This window comes from Coenobita brevimanus, chromosome 107 (assembly GCF_032717465.1).
Source record: "Coenobita brevimanus isolate Jiangsu-jjx chromosome 107, ASM3271746v2, whole genome shotgun sequence".
Classification (NCBI taxonomy): Eukaryota; Metazoa; Arthropoda; class Malacostraca; order Decapoda; family Coenobitidae; genus Coenobita; species Coenobita brevimanus.
In genome coordinates this window covers 5,263,424-5,285,328 of record NC_137060.1, presented here as the reverse complement: position 1 = coordinate 5,285,328, position 21,905 = coordinate 5,263,424, and the positions used below count along the sequence as shown (strand labels likewise).

The 21,905-nt window shown below is 43.7% G+C and overlaps 1 protein-coding gene and 1 long non-coding RNA gene across 2 annotated transcripts in view; both read right to left on the bottom strand.

Moving 5' to 3' along the window:
- The window catches only part of LOC145416602 (cytochrome P450 CYP12A2-like), a 35,228-nt gene extending 24,855 nt beyond the window's left edge, over positions 1-10,373 (bottom strand). Inside the window, exon 1 of the mRNA XM_080285534.1 lies at positions 10,326-10,373. The gene's annotated coding sequence lies outside the window, so the exon portion shown is untranslated. The remainder of the gene's footprint in view (positions 1-10,325) is intronic.
- A 3,795-nt stretch (positions 10,374-14,168) lies between these two features.
- On the bottom strand, positions 14,169-17,181 carry LOC145416687 (uncharacterized). Its single transcript, XR_013900318.1, has 2 exons — positions 17,155-17,181; positions 14,169-14,931 (listed from the first exon to the last, which is right to left on the bottom strand). It is a non-coding gene; the product is annotated as an uncharacterized LOC145416687 (long non-coding RNA).
- Between the last annotated feature and the right edge of the window lie 4,724 nt (positions 17,182-21,905).

Here is a 21,905-nt window from a genome sequence, read left to right as displayed (position 1 = left end):
ATATATATATATATATATATATTTATATATATATATATATATATATATATATATATATATATACATACACACACACATACACACAGGGTGTTATTGAACAGCACCGACAAACTTTGGGAATAAATCCCTTATTGAAAAACAAAATCACGTTATTCTATAATGATATGCAAAAAAATGAGCCACTGATAAGATGCAGGACGTAAACTGAAAACAGTGATTGTTGTCCTTAGCCGTGCCTATTGATACTCGGTACCGATCCGAACACTGGCGCCTCCTCCCTCTTCCCCCTCTCCCCCTCCCCCTTCCACTTGTTATATCCACGTACTGTCCATAGGTACGGTCGAATGATGATAATACTGTACATAATGTTTACTGTGATGTATAATAAATGAAACATTGTGTCCTTGAACAGTTTAAGTAATACCGTAATACATTAATTACATGGCCATTAAAATGATTATAATAAATCGTGGCGTAGTGCACAGCATACGGTTATGACCCAGTCACCGATGCTGTCATTTCCACGTTAACTCTAAGCTTCCTGATATCAGCATAACATTCAGTACGGTAGCGAAATAAATGGATTATGATTATGAAAAATAACAATCAGTGTTTCTTGCAGTCGCAGTGTCTGTCGCTGTGAAATGACTTTGTTAACTGTGGGTATCATAATGTACGACGTCAGGGAAATTTTACAATCCAAACCAGACTCATGTAAGTACATGAAAACAGATTCATGTACGTACATTACTACAGGTGTTCCACTTGTATTCCTCCACCTTCAATACATACATGACATCGCCGAATCATAGACTGACGTACACGCTCAAATGCACGTGGTGTGCTACGTACACGATCGCATGCAGCCTGAATTCGTGGGAGTAGTTCATCCTCGATGTCAACAGACGTTTCATACACTATGATTTTAGATGGTCCAACAGGTTGAAATCACTGGGATTTAGGTCAGGGGACCGTGCTGGCCAGGAAATGGGACCGCCATTTCCTATCCACCTGTTGGAGCATCAAGGTATTCCTGTACAGTCTTGCTGAAGTCCAAAGGTGCACCGTCGTGCATGTACCACATCCTCCTGCGCCTTGCTAGAGGTACATCATCTAGTAATGACGGTAAATTATGCTCTAAGAAATCACAATACATAGGGCGGCCAGGAAGTACACGTGGACCTATGATACAATCACTAATTATGCCGCACCATTCATTTATGGAAAAGCGATGCTGATATTCTCTCGGCCATTTTTTTTTTTTTTTTTTTAATGCGAGGAAGAAGGAACTAAAGGCCGCGGGCCCACAATTATTGTTCCTTCCAAGTGAAAAACAAAATACAAGAGAGCCAAATTCAAGATCCGATCATTTCGAGATGCCTGGACACACAGCGTTTGAAAGACTGGAGATCATAGGAAGCAGGAAATACAGACAGAGGGAGACAGTTCCAGAGTTGATCTGTTGCATAAATGAAGGACTGGGAGTAACGGTTAACTCTTGCAATAGAGAGTTGGACAGAAAAGGGATGAGAGTTTGCTGCTAGACGGGTCCTACGCGCCCGTTGTAGAGGTGGAGGAATGAATGCAGACAGTTCAGAGGAGCAGTGACCATTGAAGTAACGATAGAAAAAAGATAAAGATGCAATAGTGTGGCGAAGAGACAGAGGTTGAAGGGAGTCAGTAAGAGGAGGAGAGTTAATGAGACGAAAAGCCTTTGACTCCACCCTATTGAGAAGAGCTGTATGTGGGGAGCCTCCCCACACATGAGAGTTGTACTCCACACAGGGGCGGATAAAACCCCTGTATAGAGTCAACAATTGTGCAGGGGTAAAGAAGGAACGCAGTCGGCTAAGCACACCTAATCTCTTGGAAGCAGATTTGACAAGAGATGTAATATGATCTTTCCAAGATAAGTCCCGAGTAAATGAAACCCCAAGCATGTTCAAGGATGATGCAGGATTAAGCTGAATACTATTAAACGTTAGTGGGTATATCTGTGGAAGATTCTGTCGGGTAAATACGTGTAAAAACTGAGTCTTTGATGGATTAAAAACAACAAGATTATTTTTTACCCCAGTCAGAGATACCAGCCAAGTAAGACATTAGGCGTGCCATAGCCTCATCCCTTGTTTGCTGAAGTAACTGCGGGAACCGAATGGAAAGGTGAAGGGTGGAATCATCAGCGTATGAGTGGATAGGGTTAGATGTACAGCTTAGAAGGTCATTGATGAATAAAAGGAAGAGAGTTGGTGATAGGACAGTGCCCTGGGGAACACCACTGTTGATAGATCGAGAAGAACGATGGCCGTCTACAACATCGGCTATAGAACGACCAGAAAGGAAGCTAGAGATGAAGGCACAGACAGAAGGATAGAAACCGTAAGAGGGCAGTTTGGAAATTAAAGATTTATGCCAGACTCGATTGAAAGCCTTTGAGATGTCAAGTGCAATGGCAAAGCTTTCTCCAAAGTCCCAAAAGGATGATGACCAGGAGTCTGAAAGGTAGGTGAGAAGACCGCCTGTGGAGCGTCCCTGACGGAACCCATACTGACTATCAGAAAGAAGGTTGTGATAGGAAAGATGCCTTAAAATTTTTCTATTAGGAATTGACTCGAAAACTTTTGAGATACAGGATGTTAAAGCAATTGGACGATAGTTAGAGGGTTGGGAATGGTCACCCTTCTTTGGGACTGCCTGAATGAGAGCAAACTTCCAGCAAGAAGGAAAGGTACAAGTTGACAGACAAAGGCGAAAGAGTTTGCCTAGCCAGGGTGTAAGCACAGAAGCACAGTTCTTGAGAACAACAGGAGGGACTCCATCAGGCCCATATGCCTTATTAGTACTGAGGCCTGTGATGGCAGAAAATACATCAGCTGAAGAAATTTTAATTCCAGCCATGAGGAAGTGAGAGGGGGAAAATGATGGAGGAACAGCACAGGAATCGTCTAGGGTGGAATTGGAGGAGAAAGTCTGAGCAAAGAGATCTGCTTTATCAGTAGAAGAAATAGCTACAGAGCCATCAGAGTAGAAATGAGGAGGGAAGGATGATGAGGTAAAGTTGTTAGAAAGATTTTTGGCAAGGTGCCAGAAGGAGCGGGAAGAATTCGAGTTGGAGAGTTGAGAGCATTAGTATGAATGAAATTATTTTTAGCAGAGCGAAGAACACACTTAGCATGATTCCGGGCAGAAACGTATAAAATATGTGATTCAGGGGTGGGTTGGCTCCAGTACCTTTTATAGGCCCTCTCCTTGTTGCAAACAGCATTAGAACAAGCGTGATTAAACCAAGGCTTTCTTGCATTAGTCAAAGGAAATGAGAAAGGAATGTATGCTTCCATGCCCGAGAGAATAACCTCCGTAATGCGCAAGGCACACTCAGATGGCTCCCGGCCATGGAAGCAATTATCATTCCAGGGAAAATCAAAGAATTATTGCCTGAGGTCCTCCCAATCCGCAGCTCCAAAGTGCCACAGACGGCGTTTCTTTGGAGGGTCCACAGGCCGTACTGGAGCGATAGGACAGGTTAAGGTGATAAGGTTGTGATCGGAGGAGCCCAACGGAGAGCAAAGATTAACAGTGTAAGTAGAAGGATTAGTTGTAAGGAAGAGGTCAAGTATGTTGGAGCTCTCCCCAAGGCGGTCAGGGATACGGGTAGGGTGCTGTACAAGCTGCTCTAGGTCATTAAGGATAGAAAACGTGTAGGCTTGTTCACCAGGTGGATCAATGAAAGGAGAGGAGAGCCAAAGGTGATGGTGAACGTTGAAATGCCCTAGAATGGAAATTTCAGAGAAAGGAGAAATGGATAGAATGCGTTCCATCGTAGAAGATAGTCAAAGAATTTTTGATAGCCAGTAGAATTAGGAGATAAGTAAACAGTACAGATATATTTAGTCAGAGAATGACAGGAATGCCGAAGCCAGAGTGTAGAGAATTCAGAAGAATCGAGTTCAGGAACACGAGAGCAAGATAAGTCGTTGCGTATATATACATAACATGTACTATGGGGATTGGCCTCATCCCAATCATGCATATTGTGACTGTTAAACATCCCTGGTCTTGTGAAAGATGCCTCGTCTGTGAACAGCATCATGCTAGAAAAATCTGGATCGAGTGCTGTTTGGTCCTGAAACCACTCACAGAAGTTTGAACGTCGTGGAAAGTTCTCTGGGAGTAAATGCTCAACTCTCTAAGTGGTGGGGGTGAAGGAGCTGTTCGTGAAGTACATGTCATACGGTACAATGGCTGACCCCCACATCACTTGCCACACCGTGAGTACTTGCTTGCGGATTCGTTGCAACTGCCTCCAGGATCCTCTCTTCAAGTTGGGGTGTGCGAACAAAGCATTGTAGTCATGTTTCTGACAGATTGCACCTAAAGTTTCCTGTCTCCCTCAGCCTTCTGTATATGGATGTGAATGTAGTGTGATGTTGATGCTGCCGCTGGGGGAATCTTTCTGCATAAAGACGGACAGCTTCCCCACCATTTCCGTGCGCAGAACCATAGGTCAGGTGCATATCCGACAGCCTCATATACGAGTACTACTGCATCCTGTTGACCTGGGGGAACCATGATCATCCGATCAGTAAGATAATGTAAAGAAGAATATTGTATCTTTAGCCCTCAAGTAATGGACAGATTGTGCAGCTGTAATAAGACAGTGCTGCGTTATCAGTTCGAGGTGTGGGTTTAGTGAAAAAAGCCAGAGTAATCATGTGGCTTCGAGGCTTTATCACACGCGATAAAATAGGTCTGCCAGTTATGTGAATAAGAGTTGCTCTATTGTTACTGTTCTTGATAGTGAGTTACGTTACGTTTACAGTAGTGCACACGTGTAACATGCTGGTTAATGGTAAAATTCACAACGTTATGACCTAAATCAGCTGACTGGTAATGTAGTGCATTGTTAAATGTTCACGTACATCAAACCTAACATGCACACAACACATGGATATATGAATGATCAAGAAGGCTATAGCCAAATACACTGGCATTCGTTACCATATACACGTGTGGATACAAATCTCGTAAACACACACACACACACACACACACACACACACACACACACACTCCCCACACACCCATAGTAGCAACCCCAACACACACACACACACACACACGCATACACACTGATACACCAAGACCGACACACATACACACCACCTCCCCATACACCCATAGTAACAACCCCAACACACACACACACACACACACACGTCCCCAGTCACCCCTACAATCACAACCCTAAATCAACCATACACACACACACACACACACACACACACACACACACACACACGCGTCCCCAGTCACCCCTACAATCACAACCCTAAATCAACCATACACACACACAATTTTACTCACACCCTAATACAGACACCGACTCATAAAATTTAATAGACACGTCATACCCGATATGTCTTTCCAGTTTACGCTGTGTTGTTGCATTATTGCATATTCCCTTCAAAGTAGTTTCTGTGTGGGTCAACTTGTGTTTCAGTGCTTCTGTTTCTGGTCGAATCCGCTCTAATGTCTAAGGACTGTATGTCTTTGGTTCGTATTATTGCAAGTGTGTGAACAACAGTATGTAATTTTATTTGTGCAAAATCGTACTTGAACGAGCAACACCTGAATGAAAACTATCGCTGCTCAACCACGCTCCATGACCAATCGACCGACAACCTGCAGTGTTCAGATACCTGGCACAAACTTTGCCTTCAACAATACGACCAGTGAACAGTGTTGTAAATGATCGGCAATGGCCCTCCCTGCGTTCGCTCAGGCACTTGGTAAATTCCTGCTAAAGCATTATATCAGCAACATATCGTAACACACATGCATGAAATGATTCAGAACATGTAAATAGGTAATCATTATACCAGCACTGTGTATTATTTCACAGTGTAACTGTTACATCATGTGCTTGATGGTTAGCGCTGTCTTGGCAACTCTGTTGCGCAATATTTCTTATTAGACGTCTATCTCCGTAATTATGCATTTGTAGTGAAAAAGATATAGAATAATAATATTATACTATTTTCCACTGTACATCTTACTGACCCTCGAAGTTTGTCGGTGCCGTTCACTAACACCCTGTGTGTGTGTGTATATATATATATATATATATATATATATATATATATATATATATATATATATATATATATATATATATATATATATATATATATATATATATAATGTCCAAGGAGTTGACATACAAACGTCAAGAGGTGATTCCTGAGGCCTTTCTAAGACATAAATGTTCGATGAAGATATATAGAAGAAACCGTTACGGGCAGATTACATATATATTCGAATGGCGGTAATAGAAGAAATTATCCATTTCTATCCCATGATAAAATCATGCATACTCCTCATCGCTATGTTTATACTGATAACCTAAAAAATAATCACCAAAAATACCAGCAGTTGTCTGTCCCCAAACAAAGCATTTAGTAGTATGGGGTACAGTAACAAGGAGTGGAAATGGACAGTTTTAATGCCCTTTATTCCATTACCGTTGTGAATCTGATATAGGTTTCTAGATCATCCATGTCTTAGGGTGGCATGCGTAAACCTGAACTCGGGAAGTGGGATGCACTCTCCAAAATTGTGACGCTGATTTCTGAAGTAGATGGCAATGACGGAACGTATGTAACCTTCCCAAATGGCTGCTGACTGCACTGTGTAATATGGGATGTAGGCTAACCATAGGTAATAACCACAGGCGTTAAATGACCGTCAGTAATTAGGGGTTTGCACTCCTCTTTACGATTAAAGGCTGAAGCGTATGACCTTTGCACTGAAATCAGGAATCAACTGAATTTCTTGCCAACTCCTTAATCAACCTGCATGTCGCCCCCTACGTCCTGTATTTGTTTACCTGTTGTGGTACATGGGTGTGGTAAATGAAGTGAGAGAGAGAGAGAGAGAGAGAGAGAGAATGTATGGGGCTCTATTTTACATGAGCAGGGTTGCACGTGTGTGTGTGTGTGTGTGTGTGTGGTTTCGTTTATAAAGGATCCAGCATGTCTGAATGAGCCAGACTTGGTCACCTAATGGCGGATCTCCAGGCTGTTGTATCACGAACAGCTTCCCATATATGAGTATGTCTCTTATCCCTGAAGTCACTCTAAGACCTTCCCCCAAGTCTTCTTTCTGGTCTGCCACTCGCAACTCTACCCTCAACATTCACACCTCTCATCCTCCGCACGCAGTTGTCATCCACCATCCTCTCTACATGCCCAAACTATCTAAATGTACCCCTTCTTATCACAATATCAATATTTTCAAGTTTCATCCTTCCTATCAACACTTCAGTCACAATCTTATCCCTTCCCCCCCCCCCAGGCCTCGCATTCAAGGACGCACTAAGCATCCATCTAAACATTGTCATTTCTGTACGTTTGAGCCTACGAATATCCTCTTCTTTTACTACCCAGGTCTCACTGTCATACAACATTACACTCCTAGCATAAGCTGCATAGATCCCTCACGACGGAAGGTGAGCCCTCTGAATGTTAAGAGAGGCAACAGCTCCTTGAACTTCCTCCAGCCATTCCTTGCCCTAACCACATACCTAACTCCAGTCCCACCAACAGCACGTGACATGTCCTCCCAAATAAAACAAGAAAAAAAAAATCCTCCACACACACACACACACACACACACACACGAGACACTCCAGCAAAATCAATCCTTGCACTCCTGTCAATCTTTACCTGCCCTCCTCGACACACTGCAAGCGCGATATCAGCATTATTTCGCAGCCTGCATCTAATACCACTACATCCCTTATGCACCCACTTATCACAAACTCTGCACAGGATGGAGTTACTTCCCACACCCTTGTGGCAAACTGCACGTGTTCACACTTGATATTCTCGTATATCACACTTTTACTTTAATCGCATTTACTTTCAAACCCTTGTGCCGCATTCCATTTCTCCATTTCCTAATCTTTCCTCCAGCTCCCTTTCATTCTCTGCAGTCAACACCAAGCCATCAACACAAAACATCTCCCATGGGAGTCCGTTTCTAAAGTCAAGTCAGAGAACTTCAAACACGGTAACAAACAATAAGGGGCTCAAAACTGACCCTGATACACGCCAGCATTCACGGAAAATTCCTCATACAAATTTCCATTCACTCTCACCTCGTTGCGAGCACCCACATACATTGCCATAACCACTCTAACCAGCCATTCCTCGATCTTTAGCTTTCTCATTGCCATCTCACTACCTCCCTAGGGACTCTGCCAAAGGCCTTCTCCAGAGCAACAAAAAGTACTGCTACCCTATCTTTCCTGTATATTTTTGCTGATGTTGTTGGACAATGAATATGGCATCAGTGGTCCCTGTGCCTGGCATAAACCCAAAGTGGATCTCATCAGTATTCACTCTTTCCGTTATCACATCTTCTAGGACTCTCCATTAACTTCATTATTCGTACCTGCTCTAAAAAGTTTATGCCTCTATAATTTCCTCTTTACAGAGCACGAACCTTTCCCTTAAATACATTTACAGTCACACTCTGCAGCCAGTCATCATATATATATATATATATATATATATATATATATATATATATATATATATATATATATATATACATATATAATCATATATATATATATATATATATATATATATATATATATATATATATATATATATATATATATTCGAATTTATCATATCAGTAACCAACCTCGCTCCGTCCTCTATCTCCTGAGGCCTTCAACATTTCAGCAGTTAACCCACACACACCCGCCAACTTTCTCAACTGCATCCTGACTGTTGCCCTGCTCAAAGCGGCAGCAGCAATCAACGGCCAAGGGCCAAACACTGGATCCTCTGACTCCAAACCTTCACTGTTCCAAACTCCTCATTCAGCAGCTGGTTATAATGCTCTCTCCGGGCGTCTTCAGTATTCTCACTGTCCACCACTACCTTATCCTCATCATTCCTCACACACTGCCCACCAGTGATATCCCTGTTTTCTCTCTTCATCTGATTTGCCACCTTAAATACCACATTCTTCCTTTCAGCATTATTTAGGTTATCCAGCAAAAGCCTGAGACTCAGATTTTGCCCTGTATACCTTCTTCCTTACCCTACGTTTGGCAGCCAAGTATTCCTCATTGTTACCACCCCTGCCCCATTTCTGGAAAGTCTTCTTTTCACCATAAATGCAGCATCTACACCCTTATCCCACCACCATATCACCATCTGTCTCGGAGGGCCCCTTGTCTATCCAGACACTGAATCAGTAACTCTCAAAGATTGTTCTTGAGAGCTCTGTACATCTCATTAAACTTGTCTCCAGTTCCCTTTTCAACCACCACAACTCATCTCGCTATATAAAAGGCATCCCTTACTGCTTCGTTTTTCAGCTTTCATGTTTTCCGCCTACGTGCATAGGTCTTCTTCCCCACTTCTTAAGTACCATGACGCATATCAATAATTTGTGTTTCTGGACACACTTATCGCTCCCAATAACTGTAACGCCCTTCACCAACCTCCTATCAACGCTCCGGACCAGGAAATAGTCAATCTGGCTACTATTACCCCCAGACCTATAATGTAATCAGCCTACGCTCTCTTTCCCTAAAATGCGTGTTGCACACAATCATGTTCACAACCTCCCCAACACACCCTTTCCCTTCTGCATTCCTCATAACATATGCATATCCCTATGTACTCCTTCGTGTCCTTGAACTGCTTTACCGACGTGACCATTTAAAGCCCCACACAAAACTACCATCTCATCATCCCCTATACCACCAACCACACGTATCAAATCAAACCAGAGCCTGTCTTTTTCTGCATCATCGAAGCCGACCTGTGGAGCATATGCCAACATTACTGTAACCGGGAGTTTATCAAACAATTTCAACGCTACAATCCTTTCACCTACTATTATTACACTCATAACATATCCCACCCATTTCTCATGGACAAGCACGCCCACCCCATCCTATCTGTCCACATTTCCTTTCCAAAATCACTTATACCTACAATCCATCCTAATAATCCTCCTTGCTGATTATCCTCTGAACGTAATTTCCAATAGCGGTATACAGCAGACATCCACCCCCATCCTGCTCAGGGTCTCCACCATTTCCGCCGCTCCTACCCCTCAAGCTACCCATATTCCAAGATACCACTCTGAACCCCTTGAGTGATTTCACTTCTTTAGGCTTGCTATTTACATTATGTATGTATGTATGTATACCCGCTTCATAAATGATCGACGTCTTCGACGCCTTGGTACATGCACACATATATAGTCTATAATATTTCTTTCAGCAAGGCATTTACCTGGAGAAATACAGCGGATAAACCCAGTCCTACTCACGCAGTCACCACCAGCGGCCAACTAACTGTACCTAACCCTTGTGAACTGTGATAGCCATTGCCAAGGACACCTGGACTGCCATGCATCAACAGCGGACGGATATTTGTAGACAATTCATTTCTGTCTTGCTTGTTCGACCGTTTTGTGTAGTTATCTGCGTCGCTTAGAGATGTTTGTACCTGAAACATATTTATGATAGCGTAGAAGCGTATCTGATATGGGATTAGGTAGCTTAGCCTGTATGAGCGGTGTGTGGCAACTCTCCTTTCCAATTCTCTAGTGTCAGAGTGACTGGCAATACTCGCAGGCTTGCTGCCTACTTTGCACCGTATTAACCTTGGGACTTTTAACACTTCTTGTAGAATTATTTTGCATACAACACTGCAGTGACTTCCTGTATGCTATTTACATCTTTTTAATGTCAACAAAGTCTGTATCAGTAACTTACAGTCTGAGAGAGCATGAAAGCGTACTGATAGGTATACTGCAAATCGCTTGGGAAATAGTTATTACAGTAGCCCATTGTTTGTCTTGCTGTCTTCGATATGCGTATTCCTTTTCTTCCTCACTCTCAGACAACGTACACCTCACTGACCAGTAAGAACATCTCTGTATAAATTACAAACTACGTTATGTAGCCTACAAATATGGTATGTTCTGATAACACTCCTGATAAACAGTGACAAGGTTATCTTTCACGAGCAAAAAAAAAAAAAAAAAAAAAAAAAAGCTGCAGGTATTTAGGTAAAACTAAATGTAAAGTTGGGTATTACTCGCTAGGAAACAGAAGCGTGAAAATCAAGCCTTCGTCTTTTGTTTCACATCTCCAGGTTCTTAAGGTAAATATACTTGAAGATGTCTTGAAATAATAGAGATTCTTGGTATTTCACGTTTCTGTTTCCTTTGGCCAGTTACATCACATATAACGTATCACGCATATTTGTGATTTGTTCTATGCAAACTATTATAGCACCAACTAAACCTGGCTATATGGCATTAAGTCGGCGTTGATAGATGAGGTTGTGGCCGAGTCGGTCTTGACAAAAGGTCCATTTTAGGTCGGACATCCATTTGTCCGTGCTCTGTGTCCGCGCCCGTGTCCGTATCCTTGTCAGTGTATCTGTGATGTATATATCCATATATCCGTGAAGACTACGTACGAGGTCCGTGTTCTGGCCAGTCACAGCGAAGCATCACGTCAGCGGCTGCGCCAAACATTTGAAGAACATGACCAGTTTCTCCTCATGGCCGGAATAATCCTTTACAGACGCCATAAGAATGCCAAGAAAACATAGGTGGTGGATTAATGACATTCTTATAAAGTGCAGCGACCACGATGCATACTACCACTTATTAATGAAACTAGCATTGGATGACACAAAACGTCAATCGCTTGTGTTATTACTTAACTGACACAGTATGTCAAAACGCTTTTATGGCATCTGACATGGCATTTGATAGTACTGAAAATGTTTCCATGAATGCTGGTGAACATTGTTACAGTATCATTAAGTGGTAGAAAAAATACAAGGACAATAATAGGGTCTATACGACAGCATAAAGCTTTGATAAGCTACGAATATTGCAAAAAAGGCTACTGGTATATCATTTAAACATAGGTTGTAGCGACATACAGCATTTTTCCTCCATACATAACCACATTTTTATGACAACTGCTTGTAATTTTCTAAAAATTGATGCCAGGAGGCAAAATACGATGTATATTACAGTAAATCCACTCTAAAATTACGAGAGACAACATAGATTCAAGAATACCAACACTTTTTGTATGGAACTATACACTGAATAAGTGTAGTGCTTTCTAGAACCTGGGTACAAATACAGGTTGTTTATGGAAAATGGAGGGCCGCAGATTTTTTTTTTTTTTTTTTTTTAATTTGATTAACCATGAGATTTTCTCAGTCAGAGTGTATGACGACCGAGTCCAGTTTATGCATTGTTATATAAGATTGTAAGTCAGGAAAGCGTGTCCGTAAACCATTTGCATACCAGGTCAGAAATGTACAAGTGGAGCTAACCATTGGACTTCTGTATCTTAAGTAACTGCTCAACCCCATCAACCAGCTCCGTCCCACGCTGCATTAACCCCTCCCACCTCGCCTCAAGTTCCCCCAGTCCTGTAACGCTACTACCAGGTCTTGGCGCACGTCAACTTTAGTTAGTCCACCTCGAACAGGCTTTTCAATCTGGGTACAGGAAGCTTCCCTTGCATGAGCCCCCTCTGCGTCTAGTTGTCCACCCGCAGGCGCCTCTCCGCCGCCATGACCTAGAGGAGCGGAAGCCTCAGACACACTGCATGCAGCTGCAGAAGCCCCGCTCTCCATATTAAACTTGAGAAGGTAGTCCTCCTGTTGCGCAGATGCTGCACCACTCGCTGGAGTCTTCGGGTTAGGCCCTGCACCTCCGCGTGGAGATCCCTGATGACGTTCCGGAGACTGATGTCGTTCTGGCTGGGATCGTCATGGGAAGGGTGACTGGCAGAGTGAGGTGTGGTAGTGTGAAGTGTCGCAGTATGAGGTGTGGTAATGTGAAGTATGGCAGAGTGAGGTGTGGTAGTGTGATTAGTGGTAGTTGAAGTGTGGCAGTATGTGTGATAGCGAGATGTGCTAGTGTGAAGTTTGGCAGTGTGATGTGTGGTAGTGTGAAGTTTGGCGGTATGAAGCTTGGCAGTGTGAGGTGTCGTAGTGTGAGATGCCGTTTTGTGAGGTGCGGTAGTGTAAAGTATGGCAGATTAAGGTGTGGTAGTGTGGGGTGTAGCAATGTGGCGTTTGGGAGTGTGGAGTGAGGTAGTGTGAAGTTTGGCAGTGTGAGATGTGGTAGTGTGAAGTATGGCAGAGTGAGATATGGTAGTGTGGGGTGTGGCAGTGTAAAGTTTGGCAGTGTGAGGCGTGGTAGTGTGAAGTGTGATAGTGAGAAGTGTGGTGGTATGAAGTGTTGTAGTGTGAAGTGTGGTAGTGTGAGTTGTGTTAGTGTGAGGGGTGGCAGTGTGAAGTGTGGTGGTGTAAGGTGTGGCAGTGGGAGGTGTAGCAGTGTGAAGTTTGGTAGTGTGAGGTGTGGTAGTGTGAAGTACAGTAGTATGAAATGTGGCAGAGTGAAGTGCGGTACTGTGAAGTATGAGAATGTGAGATGTGGCAGTGTGAGGTGTGACAATGCTAGGTGTGGCAGTGTAAGATGTGGTAGTGTGAGATGTGACAGTGTGAAGTGTGACAGTGTGAGGTGTGGTGGCGTGATATGCAGTATGATAGCGTGAAGTATGGCAGTGTGAGGTGTATGAAATATATGAAGCGTGACTATATTCTTATGCACATAATAATTTTTGCCTCTTCTACGCAGGCCCCCGCACAGGGGCCACTGTTCAGTGGACGGTGGCTGCCACTTTTCGTGACGAGAAATAAAAAGCACGTGTTTCTATGGAAGCTCGCACAGGAGCCAATTTTTAGTGGCAGCCACAGAAAAATGGTGGCAGGGTCCATTTTACCAGCCACGCCACGGTGGCTCGCCAATGGTGACCCATTGCTGGTGACTGTTGATGGAATTGCCTGTGGTTGCCACGAAAAAGTGGCCCGTATGCGGACTGTCATAGCATCCCTCTCCATTTTTAGTGGCGCCACGAAAAAGTGGCAGCCACCGACCACTGAAAAGTGGCCCTCTTCTACAAAGTAACCCAATACAACACTTGTCATCTAACCCTAATAACCAACCAGCTCAATCCACTTCATCCATCTATACAGGGTGTAGGAGGAAATATACACAAAATATAAATGCTTTGTTTTATGTATCGAGAGAGTAAATTTCAGTTACATTTTTGCCATGAGGTGTTGGAGTTGAGAGAAGGATAGGAAGAGTTGTGTAAGTAGGTAGCCATCAGTCATAGTTATAATGATGTCCAAAAAAAGCAATAACAACTACAAGACGTGGTTATTATTATCATTATTCTTAGCCACAGTTAACATCAGCATCGTCCATGACTATTATCAGAGTATTGTTATTATAAGCTACAGTGAAAATCCTTACCAACCATGGACATAAGAACTACCCACCGCATCAATCGTCATCATCATCATCATCATCATCATCATTGCTAGCCATCATCTTCATGGTTCGACTTCTCGTCAGTTGACGAAGCTCCCTTACACCTTTTCCTAAGCACTTTACTTTGTTTAGTACGCCTTACTGTCATCTGTTATATGAAACCTTCCAGTATCGCCATACTCTGCATAAATCACATACAAAAGGATTTTAACTAGCCATATTAAAAAATAAATCACTAGGGAAGAGGTGTTAGGGAACTTCTATAACCAACAAGAATTCGGGCCCATATCGTAGAGATGTCCACTACCATCGTTTGCGATAGTAGTAGCGGTCATCATCGTCATCGTAACGATCATCATCGTAGCGACCGCCACCGTAGCGGTGGTCGTCACGGTCATCGTAGCCGTCATCATCGTAGCCACGGTATGGACGTGCACGCCACGGGTTGGCCAGGATCATGGACACCTGGATGGCCACGAGCAGGGCCATCACCAGCACACACCGCATGCTGACCATCTGTGCCAACACCATTGCCGTATCAGTATTATCAGTGTTATCTCTCTCTCTCTCTCTCTCTCTCTCTCTCTCTCTCTCTCTCTCTCTCTCTCTCTCTCATGGACACCTGGATCATCACGATCAGTGCCAACACTAGTACACATCGCACGTTGACATTCTGTGCCAACACCACCATCCTTACTCCCAACATAATACACCAATGCGGGAGCCTGGGCTCCAGTGGGTGTGGATAGTAAATCGAGTGGGTTTGATCGGAGTGTTGGATTGAAGCAGGGGTGTGTCATTATTTCTATGGTTGTTCAGTCTGTACGTGGATGGAGTTATAAATGATATGCTAGGTAGGGCAGTGGGTGTTCGGGTGACAATTATGAGAGATGGTAGGGTGTGGAAATTTCCTGTACTGTTGCTTGCTGATGATCCTGTATTCTTAAGTGACGATTACTGTGAACTGTAAGGCTTGGTGAATGAGTCTGAGAGTGTATGTAGAAAACGGAATCTAAAAGTGAATGTAGAGAAGGGTAAAGTGTCTTTGCGGGAAATTAATTCACGGAATGCACTAGGACTAGATGGGAAGGGAATGGAGACTGTCAGTGCATTCACGTACTTAGGTTGTGAGATAAGTAAGGATGGAAGTTAAGAGGATGAAGAGTTTGAAAGGGTACAGTAGGGTTGAAAGGCTGTTGGTTCACTGAAAGAACCGATAAGGAACAGGGAAGTGAGCATGCAAATAAAGCAATCGACGCATGACAATATTGTGATCTCCACTCAAACGTATGGAAATGAAGCCTGGACCATGTTGGGAGGACGCAAGTCAAGGGTGAGAGCAGTGGAAACGAGTTGTGAGAAATGCATATGGAGTTACATGCAGATACACACAGACAAAGGAGAAAGTAGAGGAGTCTTGTGGTGTTGATGTGGATGTGACTGCAAGTGTTAATAGAGTGCTTTGAGATAGTTTGGTCATGAGGAAAGGATGGAGAAAGAGCGATTGATAAGGAGAGTGTATGTGAGTGACGTGGAGAGTGAGAGGCGGGGGGAGAAGCCAAGGATGAAATAGGGGATTGGAGTGGAGAGATGCAGGGAAGAGGGGTGAACAAACTGGAGGAAGTGCAGCCAAGTGGCAATGGACGTGGAGGCAATTTGTTTGTGGCCAATCTTCACGAGAGAAAGGCGACTGGCAATAGATAAAGATACATAGAGCTACATACATTCACCCATATCTATATCTATTAGATGTAGAGAGACAGACAAGTAGATAGATAGACAAATAGACAGAATGACAGATAAAGAGATAGATAGATAAATCTGTATCAAGTCTATACACTTCGGCTAGAAGATTTTCACAATCACACAATTCATGGATAACACCAAGTAATGTGGCAACACTGCAGGTTCCTTTACAGTATACAGCAATACATCAAACAGCGTGAGAGGTGTTTGGAGACAGTGTGAGACAGAAAACAGCCGGAGAAAATGTCTGTCTAACTACCTACCTACCTATCTGTTTACCTTGTCTATCTATCTATTGTCAGACGCCATTATCCTGTAAGGGTTGGCCACAAACAAATCGCCTCCACTTCACCCTGTCCCCTGCAATTTTGGCTGCCCTTCCTCCAGCTCATACCGCCCTCTCTCATTCTCCACTTCATCTCTCCGTCTCATCCTTGGTGGGCATTAAATACACGAATTGTTTAGAATATGAGAGAATAAATGGTGATAATATAAACACAGCTGCTCCTAAACACCTTTTCCTAAGCGATTTATTTTCCTTAGTTCACCTTACTTTCCTATTCTGTGTTATCAGTTTATTTAACATCGCCATGCTCTGCGTAAGGAACGTACAAACTGATATTAAACAGCAATATCCAAAAATAAATCGCTCAGGAAGAGGTGCTACGGAGTCTCCTTACCCTACGGGAATACGGGTCATAGTATGCATCAGTGACTACAAAAAGATATTAAGCTATAAGAGACAGGATAAATCGCTAAGGGGAAGGTGTAAGGGAATCTCTTTAAGTCAAAAGGAGTATGGCTAATAATGAGAGAGAAATTCGAGTGAAATAATCCTGTCAAGAAGTCTTTCTCTAGATATTTTTCGTTTGGGAAATTAGTTGTTAGAGGAAGAATAAATCAAGAGGGTGTTACGAAATTTTTTAAGGAGAATACAGTGAATTATGAGACAGAAATTCTAGAGAAATAATCCCGTAAAAAATCCTAACTTACTTTGGCTATCTTCGTCAGGGGGAACTGCCAGCGAGGGAGGGCAAGTGGAGTGTGTGAGGGAAGGGGGTTCTGGAAGCCTTATATACCTAATACCTGTCCCTGCCCCCCCCCCCACCTCTCTCTCTCTCTCTCTCTCTCTCTCTCTTGTCCCACCTGGTTTTCCACCTTGGTCCTCACATCTCTCTCTCTCTCTCTCTCTCTCTCTCTCTCTCTCTCTCTCTCTCTCTCTCTCTCTCTCTCTCTCTCTCCTTTCCTTTTTTCCACCATTCATTCACTTCTTTCTCTTCTCATCCTGTCATCTTATTTCCTCCCTTCCTTTTTTTTTTCAGTTACTTTTCCCTCTCCTTCCTCCCCCTCTCTTTCTCCCTCTCTTCTCTCAGTGACTCCATCCCCCTCTCAACCTCTCCCTTCCTCCTCACTCCTCCACTACTTTTTTTTTTCTTACAGGGTTGACATAGTCGGTTTGTCTTCATTCGACGGAACTGGGCCACTCTCACAGCTCAGGTACAAAGACGTGGTTGCATGAAATTTGATGAGCTTAAACTTTGAGGTAGGAATGCATCTCCTTGGTTACTAGTCAAATCAACTCTCCAATCTGACTGCACTTGGCCTCCAACTAAGCTGGAAAGGTTTAGGGATCTTTGTCAGGTTAGAGTAAACGCACTACAGCAGGAAGAGAAGAAATTTGGCAAAGAAGGTGAAATAGGAATTAAGACAGTTTTCTCTTCTCCTCTCTCTCCCTCACAGTCCTCATCTCCTCTCCCTCACCTCTGTCTACTCGCTTCCATTCTTCCCTCATTCTATGCTCTCAGTCCCTCCTCTACGTTCCCTCCCTCCCTCGTCTCACCTCTCCCCCTCTCAGTTATCTTACCCTCCCCTCCTCTCCCCACTTGAGCTTCTTCTCATCCTACGTGTGTCTCACCAAGTTTTATATTCTCCCTCTCCTTTTTGTCATTTTTCTCTTTCCTCCCTTCTTCATCTTATCTCACATCTCCCTCTCTTAACCTCCCCCTCTTCCCACCTCCACCTCCACCCCTCTCCCCAGCCCCAATCACCCCCTCCAGCTATTCTTCAACCCTTATCCTGTTTCACTAACTTCCATTTTCTCCTTCCTCTCTTCTGTCGGTTTTCCTCCTCCCTCCTTTTTGCTTCTCATACTACCTGCCCTTCTCTTAGCTTCTCCCTCTCTTTTCACACCCTCCTCCTTCCGGCTAACCCTTCCCCCTTCCACACCCTTACCCTCCCCTCTCCCCTCACCCACTCACCTGCCCCACACCCGAACTACTTGTCACCCTGCCTTTGTCTCATCAAGTTCAGTTTTCTTCCTTTCCTCTTCTACCAGATTTTTTTTCTCGTCCCTCTCTTCTTCACCTCATCTCACCTCCCCTCTCTTAACTCTCCCTACACCTCCCTCTCTCCCTCTCCCCTCCCTCCGCCTCAATCTCCTCCCCATTTCTTCCCTGCTTCACTATAGTCCCTCCACTCTCTTACCTCCGTTTCTCATCTTACCCACCTTCTTCTCTTTTAGTCCCCACAGCCCCTTTCCTCCTTCCTCTCTCAAATCTCCCCCTCACCCCTCCCTGCTGCTCCCCCTTCCCCCATCCCTTTCTCAGTCACCCCACCACCACCCCCTCCCCCTCCCCCTCCCCCTCCCCTGGCCAGTCAATGCACGCTTAGGGAATCCCCCTCGTGGATGCTTTATACACGACATGCGAAAAAAAAAAATTGTGCAGCGTCATTCTAAACTAAGGCCTAGGGCAGTGATACAACCTACCCACAGCCTGTCTGTATCTTTCCATCCATCTAGCTGTCTGTCTGTCTATCTACCTATGTATTTATCTGTCAGTTTATCTATATTTTCAACATCCATTTGTATAACTACTTTTTCAATATCTGTCTTTCAATTTTTTCAATATCTATCTATTTTTTTTCAATATCTAGCTATCTGTCTGTCTAACCTACTGTATATGTGTGTATCTATCTATCTTATGTCATAATCTCTAAAATCAAGAAGACTTAATGATGGATGCATACTGTATGATCTTTCTTCACTTTTTAAAATGCAAAAATATAACTAACAGCTTGATTGACCACAACACACGTCACTTCCAAAGAAAACCGAACCAGAGAAAGCTCAAACTAGGATCCATTCAAATCGAGAATCCTGGACTCCCTGTGTTTGAATGAGAGGAGGTGGAAGGCAGTGGGAAAGACGACTGAGGAAGATAGGACAGGGATACACAAACACACTTACGATCTCATCCCTGTCGTAACTTAGGCTTTACACGAAGGAGGTTGTCGACTCCTCCTCTGTCTGCTGTACTGTCGTCATGAATAAATCTTAAGTTACGACACAAACACGGCAGCGAGTTATAGTTGTTTTCTGCAGGACGATTAGGGAAAGGAGTGCAAAATCCTCCCTGGTCAGTTCTTCCTAAAAAAAAAAAAAAAAAAAAAAAAAAAATCTCTGAGTTACGACAGGGAAGCGACTATAAATGTTTGAGAATCCCAGGCCAGATTCTTAACTACTGTAGATTAATTGTTTACCTACAAAACTGAGAGAACCCTGTCAATATCTGAGAGCACAGTACAACACCGTATCACTGTTTATCTGAGGGCACATCACTGCATTGCATCAGTATTTGTCTGAGAACACTGCAATATCGTATCAGTATTTATCTGAGCATATTATACTTGTACCTCGAGCGTTAGAGCTGTACAGAGAGAGGTGAGAGTGTATTGTTAAGCGGATGCTGAGTGCCTGCGGACTGGAGCTGGGTTGCAGGCAGATAGCTGAGATGGCGGTGACCAGAGCTGTAGCATTATAACCAGATGCATAATTACAACTTATAGAGGGGCTGAAGGGAGTCACCGAGAGGAGGACGAAACTCCCTAACACCTTCTCTTAAGCGATTTATTTTGTTTACTACAGCTTTCTGTCCTGTATTGCATGACTCTCCCATGTTTCATCACAATATGCACAAGCAACGTACAAATGGATTTTCATAAGTCATATCCAAAAGTAAATCGCTAAAGAAGCGGCGCTGGGACCGCTCTGCCTGATGAGAATACGGGGCAAAGACTGAAGGTAATAGGAAGAGGAAATGCAGACTAAAGAAGACAGATCCGGAGTTGACCTGTCGAATACAAAAAGAACTAAGAATATCGGTTAACTCTTGCGTCAGGGAGCTGGACAGAAGAGGGCCGAGGACGACGACCGTAATGGAGGGAGACAATTACACAGTTCAGTTGAGCAGTTACCTCTGAAATAGCGATAGTGAAGGCTAACTATGCAACACTGCGGCAAAGTGAGAGAGGCTGAAGAGCGTGAGAGGAGGGGAGTTGTTGAGAGGAAACACTTTTGATTCCACTCTGTTTGGAAGAGCTGTATGTAGTAAGCCCTTCCCTTCTTCCCCCCACACACTAGTTGTACAGCACACAGGAGCCAATACGACCATGTATGAGAGAGAGAAAGAGAGAGAGAGAGAGAGAGGGGGGGGGAGGGGAGAATACTCTAAACTGGAGAGAAGAAGGCCTCCGTAAGTGTCTGAGACTGAGCGAGGCTAAAGGAGAGCATGGAGTCTGTTCAGCACATCTAATATCTGTGAACATGATTTTTGTTCATCCTTTTGTGTTTTCCTTTGCCCTGTTTCTGAATCTTGCCTACATTACACGTATTTATACTTATACAAATTGAGTTAGGGTGGTGGTGATGATTATGATGATGATGATGACGGTGGTGGTGGTGGTAGTGATAACGATGACTATGATGACAATGATGATGATGATAATTATCATGGTGATGATGATGATAACTATCATGGTGATGATGATGATGATGATGATAGTGGTGGTGGTGGTGGTGGTGATAACGATGACTATGATGATGATGATAATTACCATGATGATGATTATGATGATGATGATGATGATGATTAGGAGAGGGATGGGGAGGAGGCAGCGTGTTAGCACCCAGATACATAGCAGTAGTTGTTGTTGATGGCGATAACTATGATGATGATAAGGAGAAGGCAGGGAGGTTGGGAGGAGGCAGCGTGACAGCACCCGGATATACAGCAGTTGTTGGGAATTCAGTAAATGCGCAAAAACAAGTAGGCTTGGAAACCGGTTCTAGGAAAGAGCCGGGTTACGAGTCAATCCAGCCCTCTTTACCACGTGATGCTGTGGTTAGAGTACCAGATTTGGAAGTGGAGAAACCCGGGGTCGATTCTGGTGCTGGTCAGCCTATAGTGGCCTCCGTTTATTTCCATCTTGTCAATACTGAACCCATAGATGTGGTTAATACCTCTAAGGTTCTTTGAAAGCAGTGATAAGAAACAAGGAAGTGAGCATGGAAGTGAAAAAGTTACTGCATGACAGTATTGTGATATCAGCTCTAACGTATGGAAGTGAAGCTTGGACCTTGTTGGAGGGACAGAAGTCATGAGTGACAGCAGTGGAAATGAGTTATTTGAGAGAAGCATATGGAGTCACATGGAGAGACAGACTGACAAATAAGGAAGTGAAGGAGCGTTGTTGTGTGGATGAGGGTGTGATAGGAAGGTTAGGAGAAACACACTGAGGTGATTTGGCCATGTGGAGAGGATGGAGAGCAAAGACTGACGAGGAGAGTGTATATGAATGAGGTGGAGAGGGGGAGAGGGAGGAGGAAGCCAAGGATGAGGTGGAGGGATGAAGTGGAGAGGTATATGAGAGAGGGGTTCGTGAGCTGAGAGCAGGGTAGTGAAATG